A 19,847-nucleotide genomic window follows, 5' to 3' on the forward strand; every position below is an offset into this window, starting at 1 on the left:
TTTTGAATAAAAATGATGTTTTGCTTTTGCAGATGCTTTCACTGAACAGCAGTGAGACAAAATACCTCGTTTCACTTTTGATTGTTTTCCTGCAAGTGAGGAAGAGTGGAAAATAAGAGAGAAATACCCTTGAAAAGTTATGTTGAAATAGACGTTTATTAATAGTTCTCTACAGGAGGAACAGCAAGTAGTTCTATGTCATTAAGTATCAGCAGATATGGTGACAATAGATGTACCTATATATTCAGATATTTTTTGTGCATTGTGTGAAAATTAACATTAGGAACTCTGATAATACCCCAGTGCTATTGTTTTTCATAAGGAAGTATTTGAGATCATTAAAATTATTGTATTGGTTGTCTTACAGTCCAGAGATAAAACAAATCATGTATTCAGTCCTTTGATATATTTAGATGAACGTGTTACGCATGGGAGACAGACATATTGCACGCTTGCAGAAAGGAGTGTATGCCTGCTGGGACCTTTGTGCTTGTATTTTCAGCACATTCATCAAAAGTTAGGTTTATTTTGGGGTCAGAGATTAGAACCAAGAGTTAGACAATTTAAGGTGGTATGTATTCTGTAATACTATGGTAACTATGACACTGCCACAGAAGCTGCACTAGAGGTACGATGCCATTCTTATTACTAATAATTGTGCAAATTTAGCTCAACTTAAATATATGTAATGTTTTTCATTATAAATCACTGTCAGATATACATGGGGGTTGTTCTTTGTTTCAATGTGCACTTTTAAAAGAGGCTTCAGTCTAAAAGCCAGCAATGAGGATTAGACATGTCCAGGGAGAAAGAAAGTTTTAATGGAAGACTTTTTAAAATACTTCTGAATGGGGGGAGAAGGTAGTTCAGGTTTAATACTGATGATGCTGTGTTTTCCTTTATTTATGGCTTTTTAATTTAATCCAAAAATCACTGATAAGGAAGCCTGGAATAACGCCATGAAGGACTTGTTGGGGGTTTGCCCTTTCCTTCAGTAAGGAAAAAATTAATTCCAGGCATCTGGTACAGTTCTATTAACTTCCACCAGCCCATCTTTCTTGTTCCAAACAACTTATTTATTCACTCTCTCTTATTCTGTTGTGCTGCGTTAGGCATTTCTCTTCCCACCCATACCTGTTTGGTAGGCAGTGATTTCAGACATTCCATTTCTATTTTATTTCATCTCCTTGCACGTGGCTGTGAGGGGTTGGCACCCAGCAGGCGTGGCTGTGAGATGGCTGCTCTGTCACAGCCCCCCCAGTGAAGGGGCACTCACACAAGAGCTTTGCTGCAGCTCTGCCCACAGGGAGCTCCCTGGCTGCCTCTGCCCCCAAAGATGGCCCCAAGATGGCCCCATTCCCTGGCTTTTGAGGGTATCTGAACTATATTAACAAGATGCCATAGGAATCCTGCTTTAATATTTTTTTTTTGTGGATAAATACAGATTTATGTTCCAGAAATAGGTGCTCAAAGCATACAGAAGCATTGAATTTGCAATATCAGAATACAATTACTTTTATAATATATGATGCATTTTTAACTTTATTGAACTATAAATATTTTTATGAAGTAAATGTCTTGAGAGAGAACACTTTTTTGAAATCTATTGTAAATATAATAAACTGCTTCTCATCACTTTCCTTTCATCTGAAACTCCACAGGGATCCTCCTTACTTTTCTGCCTTACTTTAATTTATATCCCCCAGTTATCTGGTGCGTCGCACTGAGTCATGTCTTGCTGCTTGGTAACCTTGCTGGAAGATTATATTCCACTCTGATTCTAAGGCTCCTTTTCCTGTGACAGAAGGCCTGGACCCGATTGCCACGTTGAGGGATGATGCTACAGCTGTGGCATGGAGTAACGAGGGTGATAGGATGGCAACAGAAAACACCACTGTTCTAACAAACTGTGAGTGCTGACCTCTGATGATAGATCCCCAGCAACAGGGAATTAAATGGGTAAAGAACAAATATGGAGCTGACCTTGAAGTCGTAAGTCTAGGACAGAAAAGATATGTGCACGATGAAGAATTGGCTTTTGCGTTTACTGCCTTCAAGTTCCCCTAATTTCCATAAGGGATTTTTGTTGGAATGCACTTAAAGAATTGAAATATTACAACAATTCTGCTCATTTGTTCATAGCATCATTTTCCTTTTAAAACTGTGCTTGAAAAGGCGCCCTTCTTATGCTGTTTTCAAGTGATGAGGAGGAAATGAAGTGGAGGTTGATGTGCACTTCTTGTGTGGGTCAAACCACGTTTTCAGCAGGTAAGGTGCAAAGCCTGGTGGTAAAACCTTATTTATACTCTACAGTTTGGTCAGCAGAATACAGCATGTGCACCTCACATGCATGTGCAGCATTCAAGGCAAAAGCCAATATTGGGTGATTTCCTGGTAAATAAACATATTTTTAATTCTTATACTTACGACTGAATTATATATATTAGCTGATAGCACTGGCATGTAACTGATCTCTTCTTTAATTTTCTTATCTTTATTTTGATTTAGGGAGATAATGTTCCATTTTAAAGGGTGGACAGACTTTTTCCTACTGAATTCCAGATATAACACGCAATCAAATACACAACACACTAAATGGTCATAGTAATGCCTGCTTTTTAAAATCGGTCTTAATCATCTAGCCTGTGTGCTCATTTGAACCAGCTCTTTTCCCTCAACTGTCCTGGTTTGGTTTTCGTTCATTTTCCAACCCTCACAAATAATCATCATTTTTCATTCACACTCAGTAGTACCCTGCTCTGTGAAGCTATATTTTCTGATTACTTATCTCACCATTATTATTTAGTCCTTTTCCATGCCTGTTGGAAAAGATTTCTCCCAAATCACTGGGATTCTAATTGTTCTTGAAGTCCTTCAAGGATATATTTATAATTTAAATGAGGAAATACCAAAAGTTGTAACACAAGAATATCTATAGATAGATCTAGATATAGATATATGCTCCCCCAAAATTTCTCTCAATTCCATTGTCTTCCATGTGGGGCTGTACCCTCATATTTGCTTATAAGAAAAGCCATAGCAATATATGTTTGTTTGTTTGTTTTTTAATATGAGGAATAGCAAGAGCATGGGTAGAAAGATATTGAACTCAAAACTGTCAAACTCTTAAACACTGGGCAATTCTTTGTGAACAGGTTTCCATGGTTTAACTACGTGCTTTTTGAAAAACCTCGCCATTTTTATTATATAAAGGAAATCTTTCTATAACCAATATTTATCTAATATTGGAGGGGGAATTGTATTTTTCAGGTAGAGTTTTCTGAAGACCACTGAAAGAGCTTTAGCTTTTGATGAGACTGTATTAATTGAAAACATGTGTGACTCCATTGATCCCATACTTGATCCTCTTCTTGGAAGATATAGAGTTAAAAAGGGAAGGTACATATGCTTGAGTGATCAGAATTTTTCCATGAAAACTGGATCTATATTGCTTTGATTGCCACATTTTGCTTAGTGCTTCAACTCCTCTTGTAACAAATTATTTCTTTTTAAAATGTAATGGCTAGTATCTGGAGATGAGTGGATATTAAAATGTTAGTATCTGCATCTGATTAGATAGCAAAATTATGTTCTCAGTTTCCAAACTAGACTCAAAATACTCTATAGATATATGTTTCTCAAATTTGAGTGGAATTCCTTACTTTATTACTTAAAAAAAAAGAGTAAAACAAGGAGTAGCATATATTATAATTTGGTTCAAAAGACAGGAAAGTATTTCCTTTCCATGGAAAGCCAGCGGGAAGGCGTTGGAAATGACGGGCTAGATTTGGATTTAACAATAAAGAGTTTTTCAGCTGTAATATCAGCTTAAGAAAACTGTGCCTTCACTATGCCATAATTGGTTTTTCAGCCACTTCATGAAATAATGAAGCAGTTTTAAACGGGGGAAAAAAAAAAGCAAAAACAAACAAGCAAAAACCCTGGAAAGTAAGACAAAAACCCTGGAAAGTAAGAGGAAAAACTGATATGGTAGGACACAGGGCAGAAATAAGTAAGCCAGAGGTGGGGACTGTTTATGTTGTTATTGCTGTCAGCCACCCTTGCATCAAACCAGTGCAGCTGACCCTGATCACAAATTCATCACGGCAGATGTTACGGTGGTGTTAATGCCTGCTCATTTTCCCCCTAAACCATTAAAAATATTTCTTAAGATCATATTTAGATACCTTTTCAATACACAGTTTCAGTGTGATAATAGGGAAAATAAAGGAGTTTGTACTAGGTGCAAGAGAATTTCAGTCTGTAATGTCTTCCATAACTTCTCACGAAAACTTCAGATGAAATTGTTGAGTCCTCAAGGCAGATGTCAGCCTAAAGAATAATGTTGATTTGTGGTTGCTCGAGAGTAAACTTATTAAACCTCATTGAATATTTCATCTGATGAACTGAAATGCCATGTTTCTGCTCAAATATGAATTTAAGTCTGAAAGTGTTCCTCTCTTCTATTCTTGTTTGCGAGCAACTCATCAAAAAGCTAGATTTTTTGTGTTGGAGAATGTGATGTTTATTGTGATATAAAGCCAGACATACTCCTGGGGCATTTCTGGATGGATCTCACATGTTAGTCAAAGAGTGGTTAGAGTGCTTGAACAGCTTCATATTGTTGAAAGTGAAAATATAAAAAAAAATTATAAATAAAGAAGTTATGTTGCACAGATTGACCAAGATTTTTCTCTCTTCCCACCCTGTATTTCAGGCATTGGTGCCTGCACGGTAAATCTAAGCAGTAAAAAACAGCCCAAATCTCCTTGTATACATGGAGCTCCTGGAAGATGCACTCTTGCCCTACACTGTGAGACCTTGAAATGATCCCTCTTTGTTGCATTTCTCTATTGCTGTATTTGAAGTACTTCAGAGTAAGACCATACATCTTGCTTTTCAGAATCCATAGTGAAGAAACTACTGAAAATTAGTATTATACTGGTCTAAAAGAGAGATCAGAATTTTCACAAGGTGACAGACTTTTAAGGAATGGGAGGATGTGAAGGGATGTGAAGCAGCAGAAAGAAGTAGGATTGAAACGGACAGGGATCACAGCAATATAGCTTTGCATTTATTTAACAAGGGCTTCCACGTAGCACAATGAAGCTGTGTGTGTGGACACAAAAGCAAATATATGAAGCTATTCAAAAACAGGTTCTTCTGTTGAATATTTACATGACCTGGCAGTCTGTGCCTGATTGAAGATACACAAGTCACCTTTGAGGGGCACATGTGCCTGTGTGTGTATAATTATAGATATATATATATATAGATATATATATATACACACACCACAATATATATATACACCAAAATATATAAATACCCACACAAGATATACCCCAATTTATTTCCAAATAAGCAGAGTTTGCCTCATTCTTGATTAATTTCTGTTATTTTTTTTATTTTAGTTGTTCTGTCAAGTACTTTGAATTTTTTCTTTCTAATAAAGAAAGACTAGAAAGGTATTTGTGATAGATATGGTGCAGTCCAGCAGTTGAAGTTCATTAATAATTGGAATGTTGCAGAGTATGAAGTAATGAATACTAATTACTCCTTTCATGTCTGACAGCACCCCATGGACCAATACATCAGCCCAGACTTTAATTTGGTTCTAGTAATGGTTTCATCAATAGTACATTAATTCTGTGTTTGAAAAGATGTACAGTTGAACCTGACCCACACAGTAGATACCACTGTCATAAAATGGCCACATACTGACAACAACTGGATAATTACAAATAATTAAATCCACTGAGCTTCAGACAATCCTAATTTTAAGTAAAATATATCTTATCATATCAATCGACAGAAAGCATAGCAAGGGGGATTTATCAACTTGTACTCCTTGCAAAGCAAATTTACTAGCCTGTTTATTAGAGAACTTGCTGATCTGTGAACCACATCATAAAAGTACCTTTCCCCTTCCTTCTTTGCAAGATGCCTCTTATGTTGCACTCCTGGATATTCTGCAACAGCAGCTCTTGGTTTCTGAATGAAGCCTGCAAAAGAAATTCTCAGCCTTGGAGAACTTCAAATGAATAAATTTATATTTTCATCAAAACCAGCTCACAAAAGGGTGAACTAAAGGTACTTGTTATCTCTGAAAAGCAGACTTCATGCTTAAGTGCCTTAGTACATATTTAGAAGTCTAACAAATTTTGGTTGGTCAAATTTGGATACATTTTTATTTTTAATTTTGGAACTGCAAAACTGCTGTTGTTTCTAGTGCACTTTAGACTGTGGCCATATCTTCAAAATGGCTTTAAAGTGCTAAGATTTTTTGTTAAAATATTTCAAGATATTTGCTTTGAGAAGGAGAAAAGGAAAAAAATAATAAAATAATTTTAAGAAAATATCAGTTGTAGTACATACCTTTATGTAAGCATGAAAACCACAAGACAAAAAATAAGTAAAATTTGGTTGCAACATATTAGCAATGTATGCAAAAATTATTCAAGATGCAAATACTTAGGGGTTTTTTGGAGCAGAAAAACCAAGGCATAAAAGTAAATAGGTACCAACTCTACATGGTCTTGTGTTTTGGCCTTCACCTGCTATAAAGGAAACTGTGCCATTTAATAGGTTCGGTATGGATGGCCCTTAATATTTGAATTTTTATCTGTGTGTGCCCTATCCTGTTTCCCCAGCACGTCTCTTTTGGAAATCACTGGCTGTGAACATTAACAATAACAGATCAATGTTATTTTGGCTCATAGGGGAGCAGATAGAGGAATAAATTCATTGTTCATAAGACTCCTATTTGCATTTACACAAGGTGTTACACTTGCTGAACTCCTTTGCACAGTCACAGAGGTAGTCATGTCTCTTCAGCTGCAAGATTGGGTTATTAAGAGGATTTTTAAGATGTCTTGAAGTTTAATTTATGTGCAAATATAGCTTGTATGAACAAGTTTCCATTCTTATGAGGCATGACTATTATTCATGAAACAGCAAGAAAATTCGCTCAGTTTCTCCACAGGGAGAAGCTTTCCTTGCCTTGAACATCTCATCAGCTGTGCAGCTTCAAGGCAGTGCTGTTCCCACTGAACTAGTTTGACCAACTTGCACAGTTTGCCTACTGAGATTGCCTAGTAACAGCCCCGTTCTGCGCTTGTTTTCACCTGATTTATTCTGCTTCCTTCTCTACATTACTTGTTGGGGTTTGCAAGTCAGTTCCAGAAGCTTTTAATTTTAAGCAGCAGGAACTGAATGAAACCTCCTCTGGAAAATGTGTTTATCCCTCTTTCTTCCCACTGAAAAATATTGTTTCCCTGTTATTTTCCTGTCCAAAAATTTATCACTTATTTCATTCTGGCAGAGCTGATCCAAAACATCTCGCTACAGGAAGCTATCCCACCATTCTACCGTGTAGAGTTATGGTCTGTTTTGGAGAACATCCACCCTGAAAGGTACGCTTTAATTTTGTGTTGCATAAGAAGAAATTGTCCCATAAGAAAAGATGTTGCATATACTCTCGAGCCATTTCATTATATGAAGTGTTGTTCCTATATTCAAAATATTTCACCTTCATGAGTTCCTGTCTTTGAAAGACCTAGGCATTGTTACCTAAGGCAGAACATACACAAGGGAACAGCAGATCTTTGTGTCTATCAATCAAGTTGCACAGATCAGACAAGATGTTGCACATGTCCCAGTCCTCTCATATCTGAGAGGTCATGTTACCTCCTGGAATTTATTTGGTTTTATATTTGCTTTGGCTAAAAATATTTTATACTCAGGGCATATACAGGTTTTATAAAGCTTTTTAAATCCTTTTTGAATCCCTTAACCTACTTTATTTCAAAATCTATGAGAATATCAACAGGAAAACAAAAACAGCTAGTGGGGAACATCTCTTTTTAATTTACTCTGTTCTTAAATACCAGGGAGCTGGGACTCACATGAAAGAAGCTGTGTCTATTTCTGGGTAGAGTGGTGTTTTGCTTCCATCCGTTCTATCTGCTGCAGGTGAGGGAATAGGACATCATGAAGAAAACATTGCCAAAAGTAGAACTTGTCTTTAGAAGTTTCTTTGGTGACTATTTTTTGATATTTCTTCTATGATGGACTTCCATTATTCATGCCTATTTTGCTGCATTTCTTCATAATCCAGAATTAAACTCTAAACAGATATGTTTTACTGAAAAAATTAAGTCATCCTGCTGGGTTCCCCACCTCTCTGTTTATCCTTGTTGCTTATACTCTTGAACAGTGCAAGAGCAATAACAAAACATTTCTTTTTCCCAAATCTGTAATTAACAGAAAACCTACAACAGCTGCAGTAATAAAACCCACCAAGTCATTATGTAGGTTTTGCCTTTCATAGGTGATAATCACAGAAATTGGTTATTTATTGCTTCTGTGAATTGAGAACTCCTAAAGGAAATATTTTAACCCAGAACTCTAAAACTTGTTATATTTTCTCATAGATGTTCTGAAACACAGCATGACTCCCTTAGCAAAGGTTTTTCTTCTGACAAAGCAAACTGAAGGACATGTCTTTTGTCAGATCTCTTGCTTCATCAGTGTGTGTGTGTCTTGAAAGCAAAGCAAAATTGTGTTCTCTATGTCAAGCTCCACAGTTTTGTCCCCTCCAGCTGCAGTCAGTTTTGAAGGCTGTGGAGAAATCATGTGGCAGAACTGGACAGTGAATTCATGTCCACCTGAGAGAGGCTGTATAATCTGAAAGACATGACCATATGGCTAAAATATTGCAGTATTATAGAGGCATAAACCTGGAAAACCCATCTCCAGTAGTTTGCCTGGCAGTATTATACAATATACATGTCTGATGCTGAGTTTTGTAGAATCATGGGTTTCCCAGGACTAGACACAGTAGGTTTCCTTAAGGAATTCACTTAAGCAGCTCTCTTTTCTTCCTTCTCCCTGGTGAAATGCAGAAGGGTCTCAGCACACCATTATGTTTAGCCTATGTCTTATAGCTAAGGGCATGTCAGAAGCAGGCAAGGGTCTTAAGAGCTGAAATCTGTGTTGCTGGCTCTGGCAATGCCCTGTGATAGCACAGAAATAAAGCAATGTTAAAACTTCTACAGAAAGTAGTTGTTTTATTCATGTCCTGATGTGACTTTCATAAATCTCATTTTAAGTGTTTAGTACCTATGCTAATGCAATCACTTTGAAAATTGAGTTAACAAATGCCAATTTGAATTTTATGAAGAGTTCATGTTATAAGTGTTCCATGTTATAAATGTTCTATGACCCTTTTTTAAACAGAATTTTATTACTAATATTTGAATCTTCTTTCTTAGTGGAGAACATTCTAAACTATTGCTGTACAGAAAATACTGGTTTTAGGCTTATGTGTGGCAAGTGAAAATTGGCACACTGTTCACTGGGCAAGTCAATGACAAAGAGTTGTGTCACACCAGACCAGACACATGGCACACACTGTAGCCTGCAAGTGATCTTTCAACTTTTTTTTGATGCTATGCCACCGAAGTAAGCAGGTGAACTTCATGTTGCCTCCTTGCTGGGCCTCAAAATGGCACAGAGTGGCTGTATAGGACAGGCTTCAGCCCTCACTGAAGGTAAGGGATCAGGAAATGACAGCTCTTCAGTAAGGGATTTCAGTAAATAAAAGGTGAACCTAGCATAACTCATTCTTTCATCCAACAAATAATTAATTTGTAATGAAACATTACGTAAATTACCTTTTAAAACCATTATTTTTGTTGTTTCAGTTGCCAGTCATTCCCTCTCCTTTAGTCTATCCATTTGCTATAAATACATGTCCCTGCTTAGTTTTTTAGGCTATATATTTAAGGAAATTGTAGTAAAAACTAACAACTCATTGGCATTTGTTTGAAAACTTTCCTAAGTTTCTGTTAAGTTATGATGATAGACATTTATCCCTAAACCAGAGACTCTTCAGTACAGCAGTGAATAATCTCCCTGTGTCTGCTGTATATATAAATGAAACTACAAAAATTAATAAATACTCTGTGTATTCATCTTATGCTTTTGGTGTGTTCAATCATCCTCATTTTGTTTCTTAAGTTGCAGGCTAAATTTTGGCTTGTATGCATTTTCTATGCTGCTAAGATCATAGAGTACCCATTGTTTGCAATCTGAGATACCTGTGAGGTTTTAATTTAGTGAGATCCCCATTCTTGTGCATTTCATTCTTTCCCAGATGTACCAAGACTGAAGACAAAAAATGTGAATTCAACAAGAATTTTCATCTCATCCTTCACACTAAACTGGCTAACACTCACTTACAAGCCACAACTGCAGGCTCAGACCACCTTCATTAACTTCACTATCACCAGGGACAGGCTGGAAGACCAGCTGTTGGCTGAGGTTGTTAATGCAAGACTCACAAAAAACATAAGGTGAGGACTATATTTTGATTTGTCTGTTGCCTGCTCTGAGATTTTAAGTCAAGAATTAATATGTCTGCTTGAATCCACTGTACTGTAATTGTTAGTAGCCCATATTAGAAAGATTTTAAGAGTCTGCAAAGTTCTTTCTTTTCTGATTTGTTCAAATCTGTGCTCCCTAATGGCTTGTCTTGACCTAAAGCTCTGCTAGAAATTAAATTTATTGTGATATTATTCCCACACTTCTCTCTACCACTTGGTTTGTTCTGTGCACTGCATTTAATTTACAGAGCAGGATTAAAGCCCTCTGCAGTGCTTTGTGCTTCAGCGATCTTGAGCCAGTAAATGTAAATAAAATTCCATGCCAGTCTGTACAAGGGTATAATGGCACTGTTAGGAGCTAGGGCATTTGCTTAATAAATCACAATTTATTCCTACAAGGATGCAGTTCAGTGGCTGCTGCAGTCATACCAACATATAGTATGAGGAGAAATTATAAATGGTTACAGGAAGGACTTTGGGCAGACTGTAATCTATGAGAAAAAGCATGAAAAGAAAACACTTAGGGGTGTGAAATGAATAACAAGAATACCTCCTATTTCTCTAGTGTGTCTTTCCAGTTATCTCATGTAATTAACTCAATCCTCAAAGATTTACTCCACCTGTTTGAGGTACTCCTGCTTCATGCAAGGGCAGACTGGGTCAGGGAGTTTAATCACCCCTTGAAGAATGAAAGCCATATACTTGGGAATGAGATCTGAAAACAGCTCTCCATTTACCTCTGCACCTGCACATATTCCACCTGGGGCTGCATGCTTACAAGGCCTGCATCACCCGGGGTTTTGGTGTGAGTCAGAGTCTGACTGAGAGCTCCCCACAAGACTAGTCCAGCTCTTGCACTGTCAGAAGGTCAGTCCAGCAGAGCAGACTATGACAACGTTTTCCCCCTCTGTTTGCTGCCAAAGTGAGGTTCTTCAGCCTTGTGCTATTCTCTGATTTTCTCAGCTGCCACATAGATTACAAGTTGCCATCCCTGACAAGATCACAATCCTTTTGTGTAGTCTCAGGAGGAGGGGCACTAGGAAAGAGATAAAGTTCTCATCCATGACAACATAAACCTCCTCACTTTGCGTGTGCAGAACCTCAGATCTAGTATACTGGGACAGAAAGTAAACTGGCCTTTCAGAAATTAAATCAAATTAACTGATGTAATTAAACAGAAAATATAGCTCACAACTGCTATAAAACATTATTTCTTGCTGTGGCTGTTTAAGCACAGTGTTTTTGTTCCCTCTGCTAGTCAATCCTCACCAAAAAGCCAGAACAGTGTCATGACTGAGCTCAGGCAGCTGGAGGATGACAGGCTGCTCTGCCTCCAGCTGCCCAGGGCAGTCTCCTAGATCACAGTGAACTTGTAAAGAAAATAAAATCAGCAAAGTCAACTGCAGCAGAAATACAACACAAGGCAGTAACAATTGAACTGTTTCTAACAACTTAAAGTCACCTGTAAAATGCCTATTCTTATTATTCTATTATTATTATTTTAAGTGTAACATTTCTATAAGCTAGAATAGGAATAGTCAAATTACTGCCTTTCCAGAAAGGGTTGTCCTCCCCGTATTCACTTTTTCATATCTGTAATATATAGCTGTCACATGTTTGATTTTTTTTTTTAGGTGTTTGAATTAGTACTCATAAAATTAATAAATACCAACATTAAATTTGAACAAATGTATTAATATGTGATTGCCATGTTTTCCCAGGTAAACAGGCCTATTTCTGCAGAGGACACTTATTCCCTAATGGTTGTCTAAAATAAGAAGCTTATTTTCTTCAAATATTTGCTACTGCCTGAAAATAATGTCCGTTTTCTAGAGTATATTCATAGTCTTTTCTGTATGGATAGGACTATTTTGGTAATTGTGCAGGATAACCATGGCACATGAAAAATAAACAGGACAGCTGTCACCATTCAGGTAGCTGAAGCCAAAGAAAATGGAGCTCAGGATGACACGACAAGAGGCATTACAGACTGACAGCTGGAAGAGCATCCACTCCTTACTCCAGGAATGTCAGCCTGGGCAGTGTCAACCCCACCTACCAGCTACCACTGAAGGTAAAAATCTCTTGCCAACTTTTTTTCAAAGTGCAAGAAACAGAATCCTGCCTCCAGCAGTGATGCCTGATACATTAGTTATTGCTTGTACAAGATGTTTGCATTGGCAGGGCTGCATGTCGGAGGAAAGAGAACACAATGTGATCTCCTGCTGCTCTGAGCCATGGTACATCCCCACGGGTCTCTTTGTTGGCTGCCTTCATTCTGACAGTGCTTTCTGACTGTGCTTGCAAAAGTTTACCTTCCTTCTGTTAAGCCATCCCACAGGGCCAGGAAGGAAGACTCTGGGGGAATTCTGTGCAAGCAATTCCCCATCGTAAATCCACCAAATGATCTAATGCAGTGAGTAAGGGAGATCACCCACTCTAAAATTACCAGCTTGTGCAGGTGAGAGAGTCTCCATGCTGAGTTAAATAAGGAAGCAGAAGAGTATTGCTCTTTGCCGCTCTCACCCATGGTTTGCTGAAAATTTCCTTTAAAAGCCTCTTTTCAGCCTCTTGCATTTTTCACTGCTTGGGTCAGGTCTTTATGGGAGCCTACAGTAGGAAACCAATTATCTTATGAGTAGTAAAGCAAAAAAAGCAAAATTCAAATAAATAAAAATAATTGTACTAACTCTCAGGCCTTCAATGCATCTTCCACAAAGCAAGCAAACAGGCTGAAAAATCAGGAGATATTCAGTGTTGTACCTCTAACCTAAAAGAAGCTGTCACATATTCGACCTTTCTTTTCACAAACCAAGGATTTTTGAAAATTATAAGCTCATTTTCCTGGCCCAAATGGCTTTTCAGGTGAGGAGAAATTTTCATATTGGTGATGATGACATTTACTGGATTTACTGTTTCTTCTCTGGAACCTCATGCCTGTGCCCAAACCCTGTGGTTGTGTAGTTTCTTACAGAGGGTGACTGCTACTTCAGTATCAACAATAATTGCAGAAATTCCAGAGATGCTATAATGTGATTATTTTAATTTAAAATGCTGCAATATCTTCATAAAGCTAGGTTCAGGATAAACAGCATGACTTAGCTGCTTGCACTTGGATAATTAGGGTTTAAATTGATCTGTTATATAAGTAAGAAGTAAATAATATATATCCAAATAACATTCAGGCCATTGCTTTTCCTTTTCATTTTAGTAACTGTATGCCCTAGAAAATGTCAGGGCTCAGGTGTATTGGGAGTCAGAGGTGTCTCTGAAGCAACTCTGATGACCTTTTTCAATTTTGTGTGCTGTCATGGCTCTTCTAAGTAGTAAAGAGATAGGACTCCTTGGATTGGATTTCCTTTTTCAGTTCAGAGTTGAACACAAAAGAATTCTGTTGACATTTTAACTACACAGCCATGGAGTATCATTAGAGTAGTTTGGGAAAATTGCTTTTCAGTGCTATATCTTTTTTGTTATTATTTCTGGACACGTGCCACAACTAGACACTTTCAGATAAAGTCATGCATTCTATCATAATTTTTTTAGTAGAAATAGTGATGTTTTCAAAGTGTAATTTTCTTCACTATTTGAGTGCCTTTTTCCTTAAACATCACATACTGTATCTTGTGAGGAAATGATGTTTTACCATAATTTGTCCACTACCCTACAAGTAGAATTTTAACTCCCTACTGTAGTAAATGTCCCGTACAGGGTTTCCAGTTTTTCATATCTAGATGTTTAAGCAGACAATCACAACACCAACCAAAGTAAACTCTTACTGTTAATACTGTTTTTATGTATGTGTGCTTGTGTATATATTTTAAGGCAAGTCCTGAGTCTCTTGCTTGCACTAGGAGTTTTTACATACCTCAAAAATTATCAGTGTCATCCTGTTTCAGTCGTCATGCAAAAGGTACAACATCTGTATTTGGCATGCTTCCAGGCTATGGCAGACAGATATGTTCAGAGGGGTAGATAAAGATATTTAAAATCCACCAAGAAATGGAAGAAGTGGGTGGACTCAACATGACCAGAAAAGGAGGAAAAAAGCTCTTTTCAGAACCTAGTAATACTGTCCAGGAGAGAATGTCATATGCTCTGAGGTGGGAAATTTGAGGGTTCATTTTTCAGGGCGAGTGTGTGTGAGAGTAATGCCTTGCATGACAAACTCAGATCTTAAGAAGCAAGCAAATAACTTTAGAACTGGGTGGTCAACCAGCATTTGAGATCCATTGCTGTGGTCCTTCACAGCCTGTTCTCCTGATTAAAAGTGTATAAAAAGGTAGTGTGGTAAAACACGAGTCACAACATATTTGGAGAGCTGTGATTGTGATTTCTTTTAGATTAAATATAGGTACCTGAGGAGAGCAGTCATTGATAAATAGACATACAGTAAGCTATCCTTTTAATAACTATAAATGTATTTTTCACTGTTAGTTCTCATTATGATATTAGAGCTGATAGGTAACCCCTCAGGATGACAATTTTTCAGATATCCATTTTGAAAATTCTGTGATACCCAGAAAGATTCTGTATATCTTCAGCTGTGAATTCTGACACATTTGTTTTCCAGTTGTACTGTTTTTGTCTTTCAGTCCCAAGTGATGGTCCTATAGACTTGTTGCTCCACATCCCACAGTCACTATTTCTACATGACTTCTGAGAATGCAAGCTTGGTCCTAGCTATTTATTTTGCCCAACTGCCCCAGCTTTATGTGACAGTATTGCCTGCATGTAATGAGGTCCTTTTTATTCAGAAGTTGTTCTTTTCTGTCATATGGCTGCAATCCTGCAGGGAAATGGGAAAGATCCTCTTCTCTCTTGCTTCCCACCTGCTTTTCTACTTGCCTTCAGTTCACTCTCCTGATGATTTCTCTGATGAAATGACTGTCGGGCTCAGATACTCAAGTTTGAGAATGGTGCAGACCTGAAGTACTTATCAAGGCATATATTTTGTGTTTAGCAGATGTTTTGTCATGTATAGAAATTGTGTGGAGAAAAATCTTGGCTCAAGGTACACCAAAAGCACAACAATGGATTTAGTAAAATGCTAAGAAGAGAGCAGTCCAGCCACTCCTGTGCTTTTCATCCTGTCTTCAGGACTAGAGCCACTTGAAGATCATGAGACCCTACATAAGCCTCTTATTTGCTTCTTGTTCAAGGACCACTTAACTGTCTCCCATTAAAGAAAGAACAATTGAGCTTGAAAGTGAAATGGGGCATGCAGGGCTAGAAATGTGGATAAACTGATGTATGGTTATATTCTCATGTGTACGTGCTTCTAGAAATGTATGTGTAGTTGTATTTTCTTTACTGAACAGTACAAAGCCTTCTGGGTTCATCTGTCACTGGGATGGGATATGCATTACTGTGTGGAAATTGGGCACACTTTATTTTCAGCAGAAGATTCAAGTTCCGAAGTTTCTTCCACTTCCACCATATTCATGGCAATGGGGTGGATGAAAAGTGTAAGGCCATAAGCACTACAGTATGAAGAAATTTTTAGAGCATTCCTCTGCTTGGCATAATGCAGGTTTCCTTTGTACTGTTTTCTACCTTTTGACTAGATGAGGGCCAGAGGGCAATTTTCTCCATGCTCATGTAATCTTGTGCCCCCTGTGACTAAATAATGGTCATTATACAAACTATATTCAATTGTATAGGGCTCTGTGGCTTTATACGTAGGATTACTATTCCCCACAGACAATAGTGAGAATACCAGGTTAATACAGCTGTGACCTCACTGTGCTCAATTTAAGCTCAGGCCCCACAAGGTGAGAGGCTTGTGCATTTACCCACTGAACCAATCAGTTAAAAAACTGATGTGATATCTACCACATGTTGCTCCTTTTTTCATGAGGGAATTGCTCTGTACCCCCCATAAGAGTTTCTAAAGCTCGGTAACAATGCTGAGCATCTATCAAAATGTCAAAAGGTTCATTATCTTAAAACCAAGGGAACAGATTTCTGCAGGCTTTTTCTAATACCAGCAATAAGGCCACTGTTGAGAGCTCGCAATTTTGCTTGTTGAAATTGTAAGGGTTTAGTGAAGTGCTTCAGAGGAAGTAATATGCATTGCACAAGTGATAGTGAAATTAATGGGGGCATTATCATTTTTTTTCTGCTCTGCTCTGCTAATTTTCACATCTCCTCCCCCTCCACCACTCACCCTTCCCCAGTTATTTCTATTGCAGGCAAAAAGCTTGGGTTCACTATAGATTCTGGAAGATTTCATAATACGTCTCTAGGACAAAAGCAGAAGATGGTTGCAAAGGAGGCACTCAAGAAAGCTGCCCCACATGGCCATTGGGTTCTTTTCCAAGTGAGTGTCAAACTGCCTCTCTGTTGGGGAATACCTCTCACCTGGAGGGATGTCCCCAGAACACAAAATATGCGGTGGATTACATCAAAAGTTCTAAACAATAATAGTTCTAAGCTAATAATCTTGTTCTATTTGCTTTTGCTTTTGGTTGTAACAGGATAAACATCACATTAATAGGGTTTATGTCACTTTTTGCTGAACAGTGCACTCTCCCAGGAGGAAGAGGAGAGATAACACAGAAAGCCCCTGTGGGTGGGTAGGACTGCCCTCAGGCACACCCTTCCCCTGCCTAATTAAGAGCTCCTATTCCATTCAGCAGGCCACAATGGAGACTTTAATGAAAGGGGTCTGACTATCCCTGGGGAAGCTGTATAATTAGTCCTGGAGTGCTGCTTTTCTGAGATAGCAGCCACGGCTTTGGCCAGCTTTGTATGGACCAGGAACCTGCTCTGCAGTGGACAAAGAGATCCGTGGGATGCCCTGGCAAGCTGTGCTTTCCCAGCACAGTAACAGAGTGAACAGGAGCACGGCAACCGTAAATGCCGCTGAAAAAAAGATGCTCCCTCCCCAGTGTTTTATGCTCAATAGCCAATGTTTATATGTGACAACCTGTCAGCCCTGAAGGCAAAAGAAAGTACATGTTCCAGGCCTTGACATTAAGGTGGTTATGGGAATGGGGTGGTTCTCTCCTCTCCTGGTTTTAAGCTCAGCAGCCTGCTTTGTCTGCCAACCAGGTTGCCTGGAACAAATGAAGAGATGGGCTAGAGTCAGTGTTTTCTGCCAGATGAAACAAAACCACCATGGGATTAATGAGGGGCCCTGGTGTGCTAGGCACTTGGGAGCATGCACAAACTGCCCCCTTTGTCAGCAATGAAACTGGAAGTGTGCTTAACCATATTTCATGTGAGTGAGCTAATCATGCCAGTCTGAAAACAAGCCTGCACAGAAATGCTGTGAAGGGAAGAGTCCAGCTGGATTTCAGGATATGTCAGGATTCTCAACTGCTCTGGGGGCAGAATGAAATAATGGGAGATGGCAGAGGCAGTGTTGTGTCTGAGGCTGCAAGGATGGGTGGGGAACATCTGAGAAGCTTCTGGTGTTACAGACCTGCTCCATTTTCCAGCCTGTAATGCCTGGCTTTTGAGGGAGGAGAGAGGCAACAATTTTGCTGTAAAGATTTTTGATAGTGAAGGATTGTGGGAAGTCTGAAACTTCATGAAAATGTTGGCCCAAATCCCAAATGGCACCAAGCTAGCTAGAACTACTGTGATTTGAATGCTTTTAGTGCTTCTCAAGATTTAGTCTTCTGCAGTTGGGCCCAAAAACCCTGTAAGCTTATATTTCAAAAAAATTTGGAACAAAAAGATGAGGTATTTTACTATGGGTCTTATTGGAGGCTAGAGAGTATATAATTAAATATTAAAAAGAAAAAAAACAAAGCAACCTACACCTGCTATTCTGACTGACCTAGGAAATACTTTAAAAATTACTTTGGCTTCAGATCTTGCAAAAGCAGTTGGCACAGTCTTCTGCAAACTGGCAGAAGAAAGATTGACTTAATTTTTTTTTTGGTATCAGGTTGCACTCTTCTGTCACTCATAAGAAATATCTCAAACTCAGATATCTGATACATTGAATGTTTATTTGTTATTATATTAAGGCTTTAATCACTTCCACTTTGCATTCAATGGATGCAGCCTGTATGACAATTCAGGTGCTGCCAGGCTGCAATCATGTCATGTGATATGAAAGCCTCCCTCTCTTTCCATTCCTCTATTCCTTTTTCCATGTGGCAAGGGACAGTTTGGGAATATCCTCCCAGGAGATCTCATAATAAAGTGAGGCAGCAGCCAGGGTGTGAGTGATGTGTTGTATTCTTTGGCTGTAATTCCCCCTGCGCTGCATGGAGTTTGCCAGTGCAGTCAGGAGGTTCTGGCATGTCAGTGAAGGGCCAAAGAAAAGCTTGTGGATGAACTGCAATTTGAGTTGAAATGTTAGTACTGTAACAAAGAAATGTGGAGTGTGGGCTAATGGTGTGTTTAAAACATCTTTAGCCTCACCATGTTTTAAACTTTTCTCGATATTCCTGTTTTTCACCAGAAGCTGCAGGTACTTTTCCATTATAATGCTCTTCTCTGATATATCAGTGTCTTTCCACTGTCTTCATGTATTTAGAACTTCAAAGACAGCTACACTCTGAAGTAGTCTAAGACATATTTCCTAAGCAGCAGGACAGCTGGAACCATTATCTGTCTAGCACTTCTGTCTTGCTCCTGGTACGTCTTGGACATGTTTTGTCCTAGGTCCTAGTTCTACAGGAAATTAAAGAAAATCCAGGAGTCTTCTGAGCTGTGCTTGTCTTTGTATGTGATAACACCCATAACCACAGACTACTTAACCCCGAGTTTATAATATTTTCATTAGCTTCAGAATCAAGGCCTTAAATTTTAGAAGATAATGGTGAAACCTCAATACATACCAAGAAATGACAATCACTTAACTGTTACCCCATTAAAAAGTCACAATGACAATGCCTTAAGGACAACAAATTTATTTGATTTTGTACAATAACCATATTGGCTGTTTTTCAATGGAATATTCATCTAAGTAGCTGAGTGGATCAGAACCTTGGACAAACTCCTTGAGCAGTACAGTATGTCCTCCTGATTTCTGTGTCTTTACAAGTGCTCAGCCAGCTCCAGTCACAGAAGAGCACATCATTCCCCAAGGAATACTAGAAAATTCAAAATTTCTGGTGAACCTCCTACAAGGATGCTGGCTAATTTCCATGCTGCCCTCTGTGGTTTTGACCAGGTAAAAGTAAGCTTTTTTTTTTCCTTTTGTTTGATATAATTGCTCATTCCTCTGTTGGGGACAAGTGGTAGCATTGATAACCATTCCGTGGGACCGTGATTCCCGTCACTTGGGACCGTGATTCCAAGCTAACCCAACAGCTGCAAGGTGCCAGCCCTCTGTACCTCTGTGTTTCCCATCAGTGTTGGGCAGGAGAAAAGGTGTGACAATAACACAAACATTTGTACTATTGAATATAGACATGCACAGGTATGCACAGAAAGAGCATTTATTGCACCAGCTTTAACCAGTGGTGCACTTAGGAAAAAAAAAACCTGTACCTG

At 38.5% G+C, this 19,847-nt stretch overlaps 1 protein-coding gene across 1 annotated transcript in view; it reads left to right on the top strand.

Annotated features, from left to right (window-relative positions):
* Positions 1-19,847, top strand: part of DNAH11 (dynein axonemal heavy chain 11) — a 131,000-nt gene that overhangs the window by 91,975 nt on the left and 19,178 nt on the right. The window contains exons 31-38 of the mRNA XM_064412132.1: positions 33-3,399; positions 4,718-6,093; positions 7,325-7,415; positions 7,893-7,974; positions 10,160-10,358; positions 12,275-12,462; positions 16,583-16,710; positions 19,396-19,524. The gene's annotated coding sequence lies outside the window, so the exon portion shown is untranslated. The remainder of the gene's footprint in view (positions 1-32; positions 3,400-4,717; positions 6,094-7,324; positions 7,416-7,892; positions 7,975-10,159; positions 10,359-12,274; positions 12,463-16,582; positions 16,711-19,395; positions 19,525-19,847) is intronic.

This window comes from Passer domesticus, chromosome 1, assembly GCF_036417665.1.
Source record: "Passer domesticus isolate bPasDom1 chromosome 1, bPasDom1.hap1, whole genome shotgun sequence".
NCBI classification, from domain to species: domain Eukaryota; kingdom Metazoa; phylum Chordata; class Aves; order Passeriformes; family Passeridae; genus Passer; species Passer domesticus.